The 16,340-nt window shown below is 47.4% G+C and overlaps 1 protein-coding gene across 1 annotated transcript in view; it reads right to left on the bottom strand.

Annotated features, from left to right (window-relative positions):
* The window catches only part of LOC144178736 (alpha-1,3-mannosyl-glycoprotein 2-beta-N-acetylglucosaminyltransferase-like), a 63,337-nt gene that overhangs the window by 46,592 nt on the left and 405 nt on the right, over positions 1-16,340 (bottom strand). The gene's annotated exons all lie outside the window — the stretch shown is intronic.

Raw genomic sequence — 16,340 nt, 5'->3', positions numbered from 1 at the left:
ACGTGAGAAAAGGCAGACTATATCACGCATTCATAGCAATCTTCTTTCAAAACGCGCACCCCCCTTGTCATCCCGGTTCCGTTGCTTAGGCGGAGTGATACCGTTCATGAGCCCGAGTATAGTGCTCCAGGAGAAATGTGAGCATGGTAATGACACTCGTGAATACAATTAGATGTGTAGCAAGGCACGTTCCCGCTCATTGTGCGTATAGGTAGGGCTAACGAGGGGGATTGGCCAATACTCTCCATCATATTAATTGAAAGAGGAAGGAAACGTCACAAAGGGAAAAGGATGATGATGGTAATGAGAGGACACGCGCGTACCACTGGCACGTTCCACAGTGTACGTGCATAGGACGAACGCGCTGCCTTCTACGAGACACTTGCTCTACAAATGTGAACGGTGTACGCGGCGACGGACTCTGAAGCGTCTGCGTCGACAGCAGCTGTGAATCAATACCGGCATATCCGTTCCGCAATTCAACGCTAATGCTTTCGCATTGGCTACGTCGCAAAGATTGCTTGAGTGTCCTAGAATTTTTACAGCGAAGCTGTATATGTTCCGGTTTCTCCATATATATATGTGCGCGGACAAGACAAGTCACGGCGTATAATTTTCCGTCTCCAGAGCTACTTTCTTGTGTTGCCTTCTTGAAGGGGTCCTGGAGTGTCTGTGTCCCGTCCAGACACGAGCACGGCTTCGGAGCGACGTTTTGGCCGGTGTCTTTCCCGTCTAAGCACGCGCACATCCCCGGCCACCCATTTATGCGTGCACGGGTGTAGGGCACACGCAGCCAGGCTTCACGCGCTCACCGATAATATATTCCCGTCGTGCTTGGGGGAGACTTCAACCAGGACGTCTAATACCTGTGGCCCGGTGCGACCTGACTGCTGTCCTGCGTAGTCGAGCTGTTTGGGTTGGTGTGTGTTACACGTACAGTAATTGATGACTACAACGCGGGAGGGAAACGGACAGCTCCATGTTTGTCCCCTTGAGTAAAATGGTAGTCTTTTCATTTATCTAATTACCCAAGAAGTTAGCTCAACGGTAAGTTACAAACAAGCGTGTTTTGTTTCGTGCTCTCTTTGTGCACTGTGCCCAACGTCGCTGGTCATCCTTCTTCACAGAACGGGGAGGCACTGAATTGTTCCATACACACGATGTCTTCGAGCGCTGGCGAAATTACAAACCTCGTCGTCAGCACCAGGCCTCCAACGACATCCCAGACGACAACCGGCCGGTCGACGTTATTTTATAAGTTAAAATTGACGTTTCATGTGCCAAAGCCAAACTTGGGCCATGAGGCGTACCGTATATATGGAAACGAGCAATAATTGCAGAGAAACATCTTTTTTTTTTTTTTTTTTGCTTTTGAACATTTCTTCTGAGGTGGGCAGGAGGTTATGAGGGGATGTCTTGTACATCCCAGTGCAGTTATGCATACATGCATGGCCTTCATCAATCAACAGCTGAACACCTTTTCCACACCCTTTCAACACCCTACCAAAAACCAAGGGTATTGAAGTTGGTCAGCACCCTTTTTTTTACACAAAAAAAGTGTAGAGCTACGAATAAGGGGTTTGAGATTTCAGAAAAAGGGCGTAATGGCCTTCAAACTCCCTGACGAGCTACCGCACCCCACCACGAGCTAAGACATAGTCGAAATGTACCGAAACGACTTCCCGGGCCGCATCCGCAGCTGAACAGACGACAGCCGACGATCGTTCGTCGCATGCAAGCGGGGTCGCATAGCGAATCCGGTGCTCCTGAACAAGATGTACCCGGCCGAGCACGACAGCTCGGGCCCGTTCTGCAAGGAGATAAGAGGCACTCTCGCGCACATCATAGGTGAGTGCACGCAACTCAAGTCTCCCCACCTTCCCTTCCCCCCACCCCTATCCTCAACCCCCTCGAGCAATGGGAGACCTTGCTGTCCAGCCCCGACCTCGCCACTCAGTACGGACTAGTGGCCAGGTGCCAGATCTGGTGCCTGCGCGCACACACCTTCTTTAAGGGCTCAGTAAAAGTTGATTCTCTCTCTCTCTCCACTTATACTACACCATTTTTGACCAAAAAGGTTGTAAAAAAGTTTAGTGTGTATTAGGGAAATACATGAGTTTTTTTGACAGGACGCCACCGGTCCCACTAAAGAAAGCTTTCGCTTTAAAAAGTTAACCGACATTTTGAACAGGAAAGCATATGCAGATGCTACTCAAGTGCAAATCGTTATTTTTGATGGCCAAGTTAGCCCATCTAATGAACGATTACTTTATAGAGCTGGCGGGAAACACTAACAAAATTTCAAGCACTGACGTAGTCGGGTCCGCATGCCATATCCCACGGGCTGCGCATACACTGTTTCCAACGCCAACCCATTATCGGAGATTGTCGCAATATACCGCAGACATAAAAGCAGTAGTAGAAAAAATTGGCCGCGGATCTGCTCCTTAGTTGCAAATGTCGACAAAAGACGATAGACTTTATCGACTTTTGCCAAGTAAATGCCTCCCTTCGCTTTCCCTCTCACCTCTTATGTTGTTCCTCTTGCGTCGCGCTCCTCCCAAGGTAAAGACGCCAAAGGTTTGCTTAAATCCTTTTAGATGCGACGCATCTCATTCACTCGCCTTGTCCCTGCATCCATCCGGCGTTGTTGTCGGCGTTGTCGGCGTCCACCCCTCCCCCATTCTCCTCGCCGCGCCAGCTGCGCTCTCCGCCGCTCATCCCCTCTCCTCTCCGATAGCGAACACTCTCTCGCGAGGGGCATTGGATTGGATTCGATTTGATTGGCTTGGCTTGGATTTGGATTGGATAAAAGTGGATTGTGTTGCGTCATAGCCGCGGCAGACGCACTGGCGCCGGCGCATGTGCAGTACTCTCTCTTCCGCGGTCTCCCCTCCTTCGGGAGCGCTGCGCATATAACCGGTGTGCCGCTCTCCAGCGGCCTTTCGGTCGACGGTTGCTCTCCGCTTGCGCTTGAACCCCCCTCAGCGTCGCATCACACCAGCAGGGTTCCCGCGAGGGGAAGTGGGCGTAATTTTTTAAATTTACCGCGTTCCACTGCTCTGGGCCGGGTGTCTCGATGCCAACGCTGCCGTACGGCGAAGACGCTCGGGAATCGAGGCGCCCTACTTCAACATTTATAGAACCACGTTTCCCTACTCCACGTGCGTTGCAAGCAGAACGCGGAACCTATCTAGTGGAACCTTTCGTAACTGTTGCCTGTTGATTTCTTAAAATGTCGCCAGAAGCTATAGTGGCGCGGGCGATAGCAGGCGACGGCGGAGTGAATGTTTTTTCTGCAGTTGATGAAGTATCTAGTTTCGTAAAAATCAAGCATGTATGACTTTTTATAAAGGAACACTGCAAATATCATTTCTGTATTAATTTGTTGTCTTATATTTGCGTAATGTCTTGTTCTTCTTCAACAATGTTGACAAGTATGAACATTACACCGGACTTAGACGGGTCGATTTAGCTGTGACTATATAAGACTATTGCGCAGGCATTGCTTTACTTTGGCCGGGTGGCTGAATCGAGTCACAGACAGACATACAGACAGACCAAAATTTCTGGGTTTAAGTAGCCCAAGAAAGGCTATCGTCTTTAAAAGCGATTATGATCTCGAAATCGCACCGATAAAGACCGTATTAGACCTTATTGCGCCTGTGTTCACCCTTTATATATATTTGGTTTTATCGGCAAGTCTATTTCCCAAAACAGGAAAGTAGCGAGAGTAACGATAAGTCACAAAGGAGGTGACAAGAATGTGCATAGAAACTGCTGCCCGTTATCGATATTACCCATATTTTCAGAAATGTCTTCAAGGAGTAATTAATCTTAGAAAAACCTATTATCGCGCAAACACAATTACAAGCTGGCAACACGGTTTTGAACAAAATTATTCAACAGAATACGAGTTACTGAAAAGTGAGAGGAGACCATTTTAAATAACATTAAGAAAAAATGATGACTGAAGGCGTCTAGACTTAAGCAAAGCCTTCGATCGCGTCCATCACGGTATATACTTCTTTGTAAATTAGAAGAAAAAAAAACGGCTTTCGAGGAAATATGCATAGCTTCCATGTGACGTCACCAAAGCCCTTTCTGGAGTACTGCTTTTTCATCGCTGCTCGAGATGACAGCGGCAGATACGTTCACATACTTCCACCGTGCAAGCAGTGCTCCAACATGGCAGCTACAGTGACGTCAGCATACTTGTATACAGTGACAGTATACAATTACGTCAGTATAGTATGTATACTTGACCTCACCTTTAGAATTAAGTGAACTGTTTGTTAAAATTAATGAATGCAGATAATGCTAGACGACTTGTTACAAGAGTGCCGCAGGGCAGTATTCCTGGTTCTATTATTTTCTTCTATTAAATAAACGATATTGTTACCACCAATAATAGATGAAATTTTGTCAGTTATGACGACTGCACAGTGTTTGTTCACCGGATGCATTTAACCGACATACTCGAACAAGCAGGCATGCTTTTGTTACGAGCTAAAGAATTGGTCGGAAAGGAAAAACCTTTTGCTTAAAGAATCCAAAACAAAGTGGGTCTTATTTAGAGCTCGAAATACACCCACGACCGTACCAAACATTCTTGTTATGAACCCATATGGTAAAGCTTGAAAGGTCAGTGAAAACGCTTGGAGTAGTATCTGCGGAAGATGTGTCCTGTAACGATCATATTGATTCAATCCGCAGGAAGCACTGTTCGAACCACTTTCATTCATTTTCACTGTTTACGAATTGTCTGTATCAGCTTGAACTGTATATCTACCCACGAACTGTATATCTACCATGTGCTGAACTTATGACCGCCTTACTTTTTGCATTTCTTGCGTGTTATTTTTGAACGAAATTGTTTTTAGCTGCGACAAGCGGTACACTGCTAGGGTTGCCACCCGACCGGTTTTTAAAACAGCGGGCCGGTTGCCGGTCCATACTTAAAACCAGCCGTCATTGGCCGGTTTTTTTACCTTTGCGCCGTGGTTATGTCCATTTTGGCGTTTTATAAGCGTCAATTCAACAACTAAGACGATAAATATGTGTCGACAAGCTGCGCAAAGACACGCGAGCAGAAAAAATACGCGGGCGAGTGCGCTGCCTGAGATGGAGGGGAACCTAAGGGAGGAGGAAAACAACGAAATGCTGCCGTCGCGGTCAGCAATTGCGGTTAGATTTCAGTGAAGCACATGCAGAGCAATAACCTAGCTCTGAATCACTTCCAGTACAAAGGTTATGTTGATTCCTCTCGAAAACGCTACAATAAATGGCACTACATGTCAAAAACATGGCGTCTTTTTTTTTTCAACACAAAGTAAACATTCTATATACCCCCCCCCCCCCCCCCCCCCCCCCCGAAGGGCCGGTTTTTTTTGTCTGGAAAAGGTGGCAACCCTATACACTGCTGTGTAATCCACGCATGCGCAAGTTCACCTTTCGACCTCAGACACCCCCCGCGACACACCCCTCGAACGGGCCCGGCGTTCGGGCCCGTTCACACATGCGGGCGAATCACACATGCGGGCCCGGCGTGATTAGCCGGGCCCGCTTTTGGCGCTGCGCACAAGGCCCCGTTTTCAGTCGTTCTGCTAAACCATGAGAGGCGGCGGCCGCGGCAGTTGCAGCCGATCAGCCGACCACCCCCGCAGCGTCCCATGCATGCGCCGCTGGGTCGACTCGGGCATGGCGTAGCGGCGTAAAGGACCCAAACAGAGACTTCCAAAAAACAAGCGGTTTATATACTCATAGCCGTTCGAAACTCCTGAACAGCTGACGCTCGTCATACAACTCCCCGTTGTTTAGCGCAAAAAAAAAAAAAAAGAAAGAAAAAACTGCAGATACATTTGAGGCAAAATCTGCGTATATTACCGGCAGCCCCCGCGTCCATTCAGTTTGGAACGCCCGTTGGGTTGGTTTTTACGAAAGTAGCGAAAAAAGTGGCCGCCAAAAACGACGCGTACCAAACTGCGCAGTAAGGCACCGGCACGTGTGAGATGAAAGCAAACAAAAATTAAAGCAGTTCCACTCAGCTTAAAAGCGGTCAGAAGTGAAGAGCTGTGATTAATGCGCCAGAGGGGCTGTGGATTCAAATTTACCGCCTTCACAGTGCTGCGCGCTCTCTGCAACAGCACAAGCGGGACTTATGTTCTTTTCGAGAAAAAAAAAATACCGGCTGAATACCACTTAAAAGAAACCGTACGCCTTTAACTTTCATAAAATGTAAATACTACTTTTCTACTTCCCACCACTACTAAAAATAAACATTGCACGCATTTTCACAGGGACACGATGACAGGCGTATTTCTTATAATGATATCTGTCTTGGCGAATTTGAATAATGAAAGAACAGACCCCAGGATCGATCACATGCATGCTGCGACAGGGAGTTTATGCAGCGGAGTATATATACGAAGACGCCTTCACGAATATGTGCGAAGAAAAAGAATTGCGGAATATGCAAGTGTCATGAACTGTAGCTCCAGCCTTCTTAGAACAGTTGGGAGGCGTCTGGGAATCGAAGACGTCACGCGTGACATTTACCCGGCAACTCGTGCGGCAGCCGATGACAGCGGTGCATCGCAGCTGTGGAGTGCGCGCAAGTAATGTTTTTACGACACTACGTGAACTACAGCGCATATGCCACAAATTTTCTATCAGCCCCTCACCAAAACTCAGGGGCTATGAAACGTACACTCAAGATCCGACTTATCGCACCGCCACGCTCGTATCCAAGAGTCTCGCCGCAGTACGACACGATATTGCCTCGCCCATTACTGATACCTGTCTGGAAATTCTGCCCTCCCACCCGAAGAACACAAGCCCTGTTCATTCTGAACATCTACAGCCAGCCGTCACATGAGCTTGCTTATGTTGGTTATATCACGGCATAAACGTACCTAAAGCATACAAAACCACCCCAACTAAAATAAATAACAGCCATAAATAACAGCCAAAACGAACCTGCAATGGTTGAAAACCACGGTATAAAAAAATATTCAACAGAAATAGCGGAAATCGACCTCAAAGGGGAAAACCCGCAAAGACGTACAAAAAGCTGTAGCTGAAACTGACCAAAAGGCAACGAAAATACCCGAAATCTCACTTATAGTGCATAAAGATGTCATAAATAGATTTTATGCGTGATAACAAATCTTAATAGTCACATATTACAAACCCTTGATGATGATGATGTACATACATCGCTCTCATACATCATACATCATCATACATCGTATGATGACACACACACACGCACACACACACGCACACACACACACGCACAAGCGCACGCACAAGCGCACACCAAGGTGTCGAACCGGAACCGCACCGAATCGAAAACCGGAACCGAACCGGTATTTTTGCGGAACTGAACCTAAAAATGAAATAACGGTTTCCGGTTCACGACAAAACGGTTCGACCATACCGTTATTGACAACGAGAGGTTAGTGTCAGGAGGGGCTTCTTTCTTTTACGCGCCATCAACTTCGCAATCTCTCGCGCTCTATCCCCTTTCAGATGAATGATCAAAACGCTACAAACGCCCTCTTCATGGTCACAACATGGCGAAACTTTATTTGATTGATTATGAGGTTTGTTAACGTGCCGTCACAACACAGGTAATGAAGTGCGCCGTAGTGGAGGGCTCCGGATTAATTTTCGAGGCGCAAACCGAACCACAAGTGTGGCAGGACAACTGCACATTCTAAACTACATGATTAGACACTGTTTTTAATGAAGGACATTTCTTCGTCTCTTAATGCTAGTGACGGCGTGCTGACGCACTTGTCGTCTGCTCTTTTTAAAAACACCGCCTCGATTATCTCCATTTCCGTGTTGTTGTTGTTTTTTTTTTTTTTTTGCTCTTCTTAGAAAGGTCCCCTTTTCCGTGGCACACGGCTCACACCCACAGCGCGTGCGGTGGTCTGCTATGTGCCCGCCCACGTTACAAGTGACGGCCAACCGGTGCTCTATTGCACGTTCATTGAAGCAGCGTCCTGTTTGGCCAATATTCACCCTTTTGCACTTTAAGGGGATACTGTAAATTACGTTGCTGACACACTCGGCGTAGCATGTTGCGTGCTTCTTTGCGCATGTTTCCGGTGGCTTCTTAGCCATCATAGGGTAAACGTCAGCCAGCCTCCCCGGGTCATAAAACACAATACGCACATTATAACCGGCTGCGACCTTCTTGACATTGTGCGAAAGCCTGTGAATGTAGGGCTTTCGTTTTTCTTTCGTGTTTTTTTTTTTCGTGTTTTATCTCCCGCGCTTCACCTTCAAGATTCGTCACAATATGTAGCGTGGGACGGCGACACCTGTTTTTACGCTTAGAGCATTTTCTGCATCAAGCACGTATTGCTGCTCCGAGTAGTATATTTGTGTTCACGACCATCTTAAGCTACCGGCATAGGCCAACTTGCTTCTACCCTTTAGTGTCCTTTGAAACTTTGGAAAGAAAAGGACGCGAACAAAAAAAGACAACACAAGACGACCACCAAACTCTACCTCTTTGGAAGAGAGGGGGTGTTCTTGTCATGACCTGAACTGCGCACGTTTGCATGGCGGGCCACATGTGGCTCGGCACATGCATACACGTGTAGCACCTTACGCTGCTGTTACTGCATGAACGGTACAACGACCAGAAACATGTGTACACAGATGGCTCCGTAACGTCATCCAGTTCGGTAGGTGCAGTGTTTGTGCCAGCAGATTTTGCAACAATTCGATTCCGTATTGGCCATACCACGAGCTCGACAGCTACAGAACTTGCAGCCATTCGTGAGGCTCTTGACCATATCATCGGAGCTACTCCTCAAAATTGGGCGATCTTTTCGGATTCCAAGGCTGCCTTACAGAGCTTACGCGCAGCCCTGCGCTACGGCCCCCTACACCAACTGGTGACAGAGATAAGAGAAAAATTCCATCAAGCCATCACAGCCGGCCATGGCGTAATTTTCCAGTGGCTTCACCCTTTTACGTTTCCTGAGTGAAACGAACTTGCTTGAAAGACTATAGTGCCCGAAACGGGACTATAGAGTGCGCGCTTTCCCACTCCTATCTCTTCCTCTTCTCCCCCCCTTTTTATTCCCTGAACCCCATTCCCCCAGTGCAGCACTGCAGGGTAGCAAACCGGGCTCTACACCTGGTTGACCTCCCGGCCTTTCCGTTCTTTTTTCTTCTTCTTCTCACCTTCATATTTTGCATAAAAATAACGTACATGTGTGGTGTACTCCATAAATAAACAAGCTGTTAGTTGCGCTGTCGCTTTGTGTTGCCGTCCTGTTTGCTTACTCGATTGTTTTTTTTTCTGTTTGTTTGTTTGTTTGTTTCACAATGTTTAACCGCCTTTCCCTAGCACCAACTGGCTACCGTGCACTGGTGCCCGATTAATGTATTTTATTACTCTCTAAATGCACTATATGCAAGAATTTCCTCCTTCCTGGAACAGCAATGCCTGAATAGCCACAAATACAGTTCCCAAATCATGAACAGAATAGAGAACATAGATCAGATGCAGCGCAATGCGAAGATTTGTATACGGAAAGTTGGGCTAGTTCATACTGGGATAGCTTGTGCATGCAGCGAAGAAGGATGAGGAAAGGACAGACGCTAGACATCCCCTGAATATTGTAAGACAAAACATACAACCGTAATGTTACCGCAACCCAAAAACCTATGCTTCTGCACACAGTTCTTCTTAGACCAGCCGCGGTGGCTCAGTGGCTAAGGCGTTGTGGTGTTGAGCACGAGGACGCGGGTTCGATTTTCGGCCTGATGGAGGCGAAAAGCAAGAACGCCCACGTGTACGAGATTTCGGCGCACGTTAAAGATCCCCAGGTGGTCAAAAAACTCCGGAGCCCTCTACTCCGGAGCCCTCCACTATGGCGCGCCTCATCGCCTGCGTTGCGTCAGCGGGTTAAACCCTACAATGAAATCAAAATCAGTTCTTTTTACGACAATTCAGTTCCTTTTTTGACAGTGCCAGCCAGTGCAGCTTCGAATATTTCTCCATCTGTGTACCCAAGATGATAGGTTTTTCGAAACTTATGCAGGTGTACACGTTCAGAGGCAGCAGTGATCAGCGAAATGTACTGCACCCGCTTCTGGTGGTACTGCCGCTCTGTGCTCTCGCAGCGAATACATCATCCTGTGTGACCCACACAGCATTGTCCACAAGATAATGGCGCCTACAACGCCAGTCGATGAACCGAGCCGCGTGCTTTGTTTGGCGTCCTGCTTTGTTCCGCACCTTGATGACGATGTTACGCATTCGCGACAATCGACCCGGCGCGACAAGAAAGAGAGAGAAAAAAAAAAACGACGGTGACACTGATGACTGCCGCCGCTGCACGTGTATACACCAGAGTTTCAAAGGACAATTGTTTTGCCCAGTTTTCATTAGCGAATGGAGAAATATTTGAAGCATACCGAGTTAACAACGAGCCTGAGAGATGTGCAAGCAGTACTTTGCCCTCACTGCTGAGCCCGGTGACCTGCGCGGTCCGAGGGCACGCACATCATATATATATATATATATATATATATATATATATATATATATATATATATATATATATATATATATATATATATAGCGAATCAGAATAGGAAATGAGGGGCTCATTGAAAATAAGACAGAAATAAGAATTGGCAGTCAAGAAGACCTCGGAAAGCAAAGGGGAAGATGTAGTAGCTCAAGATAAAGAATTTGGAAAATACGAAAGTGGAGAAAAAATGCCCGCCAGGTGGGATCCGAACCCACGACCTCCAGAATACCGGTCTGGTGCGATAATCACTACGCTACCGGCTGGGCTACTTTAGCCTCCACTTTCTGGGGTATTTATGTTCAAGTGTTTTTGTTTCCTGCGCTTGGGGGTGGTAGCCAGCGACACTTGGACTATTCAGGGTGAAGGGGACCTTCTTTTTAACCCCCGGGCCGTGACTCGAGCGTCTACGACATGCCGAGAGTGGTCGACCAGCGTTGAACCCTCTTAAGCTCCCTATGGCACCAAGACTGCCAGAACTGGAGTCTTGGTGCCATAGGTATTCTGGAGGTCGTGGGTTCGGATCCCACCTGGCGGGCATTTTAAATGCAGAGCATTTCAGTAACTCACGATGTCACCCGCGTTGACGTCCGTAGTCGTAGTCCGCATCCCTCCCCCTACACTAAATAAAAAAAAATACTATCCGGCGCCTGGTTTGGATCCATCGACCGTGCGGGTGGAACGCAATGTACATGGTGCTCTACCTGTTCAGTAGTTTTGTCAGTAGTTTTCTGGAGATTCTGTCGTTTTACCGGAGCTCTGCTTTTGTGGACTGGAAAGCAAGGTTGTTCCTTCAACGCTCTGGCGTGTGTATCGGCTCGAAAGTTGCGCCTGTATTGAGCAACATTTTTCCTAGGAAGAGTAGACAAATGCATCCAAAGAAACGTCAGCAGTCTAGTCACAAACGTGTTCAAATATGTAGATGATTTTCCTGTTTTCGTTCAATCCTGTGATATGCATAAAACTGTTGGGGATATCGTTCAGGTGTTCACAGATTGTGGTCTGGGATTGGAGGTACTCCAAGAGGTACTCCAAGATAATAAACTACAGTTCCTTGACATCCAGTTAGAGGTAACCTGATCACGTGTGTTGGATGTATAACCCTCGTTCTGAGAAGCCGCTCCTCAACTTTAATTCAGGACACCCTAAAGTGATCAAGAACGACATTGCCTTCTCTTGTTTGCGGTCGGCACTCTTTAAGTCCTGTGTTGAAGCGATTGGCACTAGTTTTTCTAAACAGTTACAAAGGTTAACGGATGCCGGGTTTCTAAGTGACGTCATTCGTCTCACGGTAAAGAAGCTGATAAAGCGGGTAAAGATGGGCACATGCGCAATGTGTGATGATGTAGCACCGGCGGAGACGAAATTTCCTGCGGTACTCCCATATGTCCACAGATTGTCCCACGGTTTGAATAATGTTGCGGGTCGCTTTGGTGTGAGGGTTGTCTTTTCAGCACCCAATAGACGTAGCAAAATTTGTGGATCTGTTGATAGAAAGCCCAAAGGCATGTCACGTGGCGCCGGAAAGGGATGCGGGGTGAAGCACGTGTCGCGCAAGTTGGTGGAGAGGGCAGAAGACGCGGCCCGTGCCAATGGACTCCTGGAATGAGGAGGCCACCCTAAGGACTCTTTAATAAGAAACAATAAACATGTTTAGTCTCTCTCTCTCTCCTTCCGTCCCATGCAAAAAGTGTGTTGTCTACCTTATACCACTTCCATGTGGTTATGTGTATATTGGACAGACAAGTCGGTGTATTAATGTCAGGTTGTTAGAACATAAATGGTCTTTAGGAGGGGACACCTACTCGCACGTGGCTCAACACGTTTCCAAGTGCAAATGCTGATTGATTGATTGTATGGTTTAACGCGCCGACGCAACGCAGGCTATGAGGCGCGCCGTAGTGGAGGGCTCCGGATTAATTTTGACCACCTGGGGATCTTTAACGTGCGCCGAAATCTTGTACACACGGGCGTTTCTGCTTTTCGCCTCCATCAGAAAAGCGGCCGCCGTGGCCGGGAATTGAACCCGCGACCTCGTGTTCCAAGTGCAAATGCGAGCCTGCGTTCCAGGAAACAGTGATATTATCTGTGCACAGGGACAAGTTGACACGCGAGATTATTGAGGTATATAATATAAGAAAAAAGGGGATGTGGTGCTTTAGTGTGCCGTCAATTCATTTACATGAGAGTGAGTTTGAATTTTTAAACCAATCTGGAAAATAAATATAAAACACGCGCCTTCACCACACAGTTTGCTCATGCCTGTCACGTTTTGGGAAATAACACGCTGGATTGTGACGTATATATGATGCGTGGTCACATGGGTTTTGGTTGAAATATCTCAATGTGTGTCTGTTCTAATAAAAATCAGTTGTGAGTCAGCGCTGTGGTTTGTCGTCTCTTTCCTAGTGTCCGTGTTTAAGTGCGCTACCATCAAGATGTTCTTAATGCGAAGCTTTCATCGTGGCATACTTCATGACTGTAACAAGCGCACACACACAAAAAAAGTAAGACTGAACAACAAAGTTCAGTCCTTCGTTCAGGCCTCGTATTTTTTTTTTTTTTTTGTGCGGTCAAGTTACAGTCATGAATTGTCACCAACTATCCCGCCTTTCAGTCTTATTGGGGCATACCTGCACTGAAATAAACTGGCGTGTGACTTTTATTTTGTGTTGCTGTGCTTAACATGGTTTCTGAATATTCAAAACGGTGGGCCGTGGCGAGTGCGTCGAGAAATACCCGACGTAAGAGGAATCGTTCAAAGTTTTACTCGTAGAACGTGGTTCAGGATCATGGTTTAAGATCAGGTAACGCGTCTTGTAGACTCACATTCGCGTACCGTTAATGACTCGCACACGCAGCTTCGGCTATCCACTAGATAGAATAGGCGACACTCGACTAGGCGTTGGACGGCCGGTCGATTTTCTTTCCAGGCCATGGAAGTGGACAGTAAAGAAAGCGGGTGAGTCATGTCGTGGCGACGACGAACGGTCCCGTCGACGGTACAAGTGGTGGTGCCGATTCATGGTGACCATGACGAGCCGGTTGAGCCTGCCGCACTGGTGGTCGACGCCTGTCGGAGTGGTGGGTGGCATAGATGTTACTGGCTTGGTGGGGTACGCGCAACGTCGGAATGGGGTACGTCGCGGGTGAGCACGGTGCCTGCGGCAGCTTGCGGAAACGGCACGGCTACCTCCATAACCTCACTGGCAAAAGGCTGTTGATTCCATGGCAGAGGCGGTCGTCCTAAACATGCGGGCGCTCAAGTCGCTGTAAAAACGGCTCACGTGGAAAGGTGTCGTCTGCGTGCGGGGTCCTCTAAGCTCGGTATTTCATGTGGCACAGTGGCTGGATGGGTCTGCGATCGTCGCGTTCTTCAGAAGAGAGGCACTCCTGGAACTACGACCGCTCTGACGTAACGGTGTGCCAGGCATGTGGTCCGGTCGTAGGGATCTGCCGGTAAGCTGCCGTTGATGGCGGCAGCGATGTCGGAAACATCAACCAAGTCGGACTCCGACAGCGCATCAATGACATGTCGGCACTTCCCGTTCTGTTAAGTGATTCCTGGTGATCACGAAATGAGTGTTCCCCAGAAGCAACCTATTCCGTTTCTATTAGGGTGGCAGGCGTACGGGTGTTGCAGAAATGGTCCCACCAGCATGATGTATTGGGGGTGACGGCAGATCCTGGCCGGCGGAAGCCGTGGTTTTACCTGTTCGATGACATGTTCGGAAAGTAGGATCACATCCCGTTCGCCAGCTGTGAAGCGCAGGCAGGACGGAGGCCCCACCCAAGCGACCGCTCAGGTGTCGAGGATGCTCCTTTTAATTTTCCACGCACGGGCTTCACTGCAGTGAGCGTACGCTCCGGATTTACAAGGAGGCAGCCAGGCTCGCGTAGACCATATGACAGCCAAGCAAACGCTTAGGCACATAAAAAAAGTGATAGCAAACCCGCTCGCCTAAGAGTTTCTTCACCGAGGACCCTCATCATGTCCTTGTCCAATCACGTATGACGAGTACTCAGAGCTGCACCACCAGTGGACGGATTTCCTTATGACACTTGGAATAATTGAAAACGCATTCCCGAATTCGTGCACCCTCACTAGAGAACAGGCCAATAAGAACAGCAAACACCAACACTGGATTTACTCATAACTAAAGAAAGACACTGCGTGCAGACTCTGACACGCAGCCCAGGTAACAAACGCTGCCTCTGGAACTGCCCTGTCATGGCATGTACGATTGATTGATTGATTGATTGATTGATTGATTGATTGATTGATTGATTGATTGATTGATTGATTGATTGATTGATTGATTGATTGATTGTGAAGTTTAACGCGCCGATGCTACTCAGACGAAAAGGCGCGCCGTAGTGGAGGGTTCCGGATTAATTTTGACCACCTGAGGATCTTTAACGTGCGCCGAAAACACACGGGCGTTTTCGCTTTTCGCCTCCATCAGAAAAGCGGCTGCGCATGTACGGTTAAGAAGAGCGTGGAGTGAATCCAAGCGCTCAAAACCGGAGCTTAGAAAGGCATATATGTACAGCCACGATCGAAAGTTTACGGACCAGGTAAATGGCAACTTTAGGTTATTTCTTTTCCTATTGCAGCCCGACAAACTGTCGAATGCATACGATATGTCGTATAAGTACTGAACTAATGAAAACTACCGGACATAGTACGGGCTGCCGTGCGGCAGAGAAATAACCCAAAATTGCTGCTTTCGTGGTCCGTACACTTCTGCTCTTGGGTGTACATAGTTCGCACTCTGGGTGACTGCCAACATTTATTTTCTGATTGATTATGTCGAGCTTTAGAACTGCTACTCTCTTTCTGTAATTAAAGATGCTAACTTTAGAAAGAGAAGGTTAAACTGTTAGACATTTTCGAGACCTACAGCTTTGCACTAAATATCCTCTGAAATCAATTCCGTTTAATTAAGCCAAGCCGTTACAGTACAAAAGCGCACGATGGATGTGGGGTCACTACGGATGAGTTGGTATACGAATAATGTGATGGTCCGAAATTAGACGTATTTTCTTGATTGATGTGACGGCATAATGCATGCTGGGCTGAAGCGTAGTTGGATCTGTGGCGGAGTAATGAGCAAACAAGACCAGCTGCTCTTTGCAGTTCTCTGCAGCTGTGCTAAGCCGGATGCAGAGCTTTGCTCGCGACCAGATTTTACAAAACACTGAAACATGTTTTTTAACGGAAAAAAAAAAAAATTTCGAGCAGACGCACAACGCGGCGATATTTAGATAAGAATGTTTTCTTTTGTGTACGTGTGGCACAAGTGCACACTTCAGTGCAACTGAGTTAGCTGTTAAAGATCCGTGTTCTTTTTTTTTTCTGTTAAAGTTCTAGATTTTGTTTTAGGCTTGAAACTCTCTGTTCATCGTCACCGGCACCTAAAGAAGTCAATTTCTTCAGAATTAATAACTCTAGATAAATGTTGCTGTTGCCGCATTCCTATATAAGCGAGACCAGCATCCCGCATGCATGGTAAACCGTCACTCAATTTCTTCCTCACAACTGAGCAGTTTGATATGGCTTCCGGATAACTGCGTAACCCAGCAATATGCTCGTCGCCTGCCAAAAGTATCCACGCGTAAAGAATTTCAAATACGCCAGATAGAGGTGTATGCAGCGACGTTGCTCGCATCCACAAACAGCTCAGCTTTGCTTACAGCTTGCCCTCAAGAAGCGCTGCGGCAGAGCAGTTTTCACAACTATATCCCTTAAAAAAGAAAACTAAATTATTGTCTGCA

The sequence above is a fragment of the Haemaphysalis longicornis genome, unplaced genomic scaffold (assembly GCF_048455015.1).
Source record: "Haemaphysalis longicornis isolate Haplotype H1 unplaced genomic scaffold, Haemaphysalis longicornis Haplotype H1 scaffold_4, whole genome shotgun sequence".
Classification (NCBI taxonomy): Eukaryota; Metazoa; Arthropoda; class Arachnida; order Ixodida; family Ixodidae; genus Haemaphysalis; species Haemaphysalis longicornis.
The sequence above is the reverse complement of the archived record's forward strand: the minus strand, read 5'-3'. Positions and strand labels throughout refer to the sequence as shown.